This window comes from Hyaena hyaena, unplaced genomic scaffold, assembly GCF_003009895.1.
Source record: "Hyaena hyaena isolate Hyena2069 unplaced genomic scaffold, ASM300989v1 scaffold_674, whole genome shotgun sequence".
NCBI classification, from domain to species: domain Eukaryota; kingdom Metazoa; phylum Chordata; class Mammalia; order Carnivora; family Hyaenidae; genus Hyaena; species Hyaena hyaena.
Genome location: NW_024081309.1, coordinates 1,046,671 through 1,049,759, shown reverse-complemented (window position 1 = coordinate 1,049,759; position 3,089 = coordinate 1,046,671).

The window sequence follows — 3,089 nt, the reverse complement described above, 5'->3', positions numbered from 1 at the left end:
TGCTAGTTATGACTCTCTCATTTAAGGTTTTGTTTTCCTATGACCTCTGCTAAGCCAGATCCATGGTTTCTAATGCATTAAGTTTTTAGATTCTATGAAGCCAGACTGAAGGAGGATTGAGAACTAAGAAACTGGGGAGGCATATGTAGGTGGGGAAAAAAAGAAAAAGAGGAAAAGAGAGAGAGAGAGAGAATGAGAGAAAGAGAGGAAGAGAGAGTGCATTATTAGAAGCAAAGCCAGGATTGAAGGATAATGTTTTTTTCTCTGCAACCAGGAGAAATCTGAACGTATGCCTCAGCCGGGAGAGAAAGCTGTAGAGAACACCCAGGAGAACCAAGAATGTATGAAAAACAAGAACACAGGTGCAGAGTGGAGTCATTGATGCTAAGCCCCACATCACCGTATCAAGACTTAATTACAGTTTCAGCTCTTCCAGAAATAGAATCTTAAACCAGTCAGTCAGGAATCTCCTGATCAGCGCTAGCAAGGTAGTCTGCCTCATAGACCCCAGCCATCCCTTAAAGGAAAGGAACTGTGTTAACTAACCTGCTTTTGCCTTGTAGAACTTCCTTATTCCTGCTCTCTCCCGCCTATAAGAGTGTTTCATTTGGTGCAGACGTACAGCTCCTTGGAGCTCCTTTCGATCTGCTAGATGGGATGCTGCCCAATTCATGAATTTCTGAATAAAGCCAGTATGATCTGGAAACTGTAGTTGGATTTTATTTTTTAACGTGTGTGAGGGTGGAGGTAGGAATAGAAGAACCTTTGTGGTGATTAACGCTTATGCATCAACTTGTCTGGGCTATAGGTGGCAGAGCAGATATTTGGTCAAACATTATTCTGAATATGATTCTGAGAGTGTTTCTGGGTGAAATTAACATTTGAATTAGTCGGCTGAGTAAAGCAATTGCCCTCCCCAATGTTGGCTGAACTCATCTAAACTGAAGGCCTGAATAGTACATAAAGGCTGACCCTCCCCGTGTGAGAAGGAACTCTTCTTGCCTGACTGCCTTGACCTGAGATTTCAGCCCTTCCATGCCTTCCAACTTGAACTGAAACATGGGCTTTGAAGTCTGGGTCTGCCCATTTTTCGACTGGAACTGGACCATTGGTTTTCCTGGGTCTCAGCTTGCTGACTGCAGCTCTTGGGACTTCACAATCTCTATAATCACATGAGCCAATTCCTTATAATAAATCTCTCTCTCTGTCTCTGTCTCTGTCTCTGTCTCTCTCTCTCTCTATATATATATATATACATACATCCTATTTTTTCTATTTCTCTGGAGAACCCTGACCCATACAGCATTGAAATAATTCATACCCATTGACACCTACTTTCTTATAAAACAGAGTCAAGGTCATCTGCTGAGCCTGAGGTAGATGAGGAAGGTAAAGTAGGTTTGTAAAGAAAGAAAGAGATTTTGCAGAAGAATAGAAATGAGAATGGCACTAAACAGGGCTTGTGGTTTTGTATAAAAGGTATTTCTCTCAAAGGAAATTAATGTTTAATGAATTATTTGTGAACTTATTGGCTCTATATATCGATACTGTAAGCTTATAAATTCAAGGGGTAAGCGCTGTCTTTCAAAGATGGAGCATGCTTTACTGTTGGAGCCATTTGTTTGGGTTCTTATCTCAGATTTGTGGCTTTCTTGGTGCATTATCTTGGGTAAGATACTCAACCTTTCTGCTCCTCAGTTTCCTCATCTGTATTTAGTAATAGACTTGTGGTCAAAAACTAAAGAAATCTCAGGGGAACTTTCACTGGTAACTGGCACTAGTAAAAACCATGAACATCTTGGCCTCAATCTACCTGAGCACTTAGCACAATGCCAGGAATATAGTAGATCTTGAATACACGAGTTAGTGGGTGGATGAAAACAATTCTTCTGGGACTTGGCTTCTATGGCTAATGGTTGCCAACTCATTGTCATTTCCACCCTATTCTACATTCTTCCCTGCAGACTGAGGGAAGATCCTCAGAATTGTATTCCTTGGAATCCCTTTGCAGGGAGGAGATATGTTAGATTGTGCCAAGGATAAGTGTTAGCCCAAAGTCCAAATGGGAAAGGGAAGGAAAGCAATTATTTGTTCAGGGCAGCTGGGGAGAGCACAAGACTGCTGGACTTTAGCAGAAGACAGATGAAGTGTTTTGTGCAGCTATGTCCTGGCACTCTCCTTTTAAAAAAAAATTAATGTTTTATTTCTGAGAGACAGAGAGAGAGAGAGAGACAGGAGGCAGCGTGAGCAGGGGAAGTTCAGAGAAAGAGGGAGACAAAGAATCTGAAGCAGCCTCCAGGCTCTGAGCTAGCTGTCAGCACAGAGCCGGATGCGGGGCTTGAACCACAAACAGTGAGATCATGACCTGAGCCAAAGTCGGATGCTTAGCCGACTGAGCCACCCAGACACTCCCTGGCACTCACCTAAGAAACATTGACTTCATTGCTACATGAAGCCAAATCCATCAGTGGCAGCCTGGAGTTCTGATTTCTGCACGAATGGATCTCTTCAAGACAGCAACAGCTTTCCTGGCTTCACTTGTTTGACTCTTCCAGCATTTATATAAGTTTCTAATTCTCTTCATTATGTCCCTTCCTGCTTAAACTATCTTGTGCGCTTTGTGTTTTGGACTAAAACCAATTGTTACGGGCTGGATTGTGTTCTCCCCAAATTCTTACGTTGAAGCACTTGTGTATAGTACCTCAGATTGTGACTGTATTTGGCAATAGACATTTAGAGAAGGGATTAGGTTAAAATGAGGCCATGTGAGTGGGCTTACTCACATCTGACTGATGTTCTGATAAGAAGAGGAAATTTGCATATACCAGGAAACACCAGGAGCGCCCTTGCAAAGAAGAAAGACCACAGACTACTTGAGGTCATTGCAAGAAGGCGGCCATGTGCAGGCCAAAGAGAAAGGCCTCCATAGGAACCAATCTGCTGAGACCTTGATCACAGGTTTCTAGGCTCCAGAACTGTGAGAAAATAAATACCATCCCAGGGTATTTATATATATAAATATATATATGATATAGCCGTCTGAACAGTAACTGGATTATGAGAACAATAGACTCTGTACCTTGTCCCTC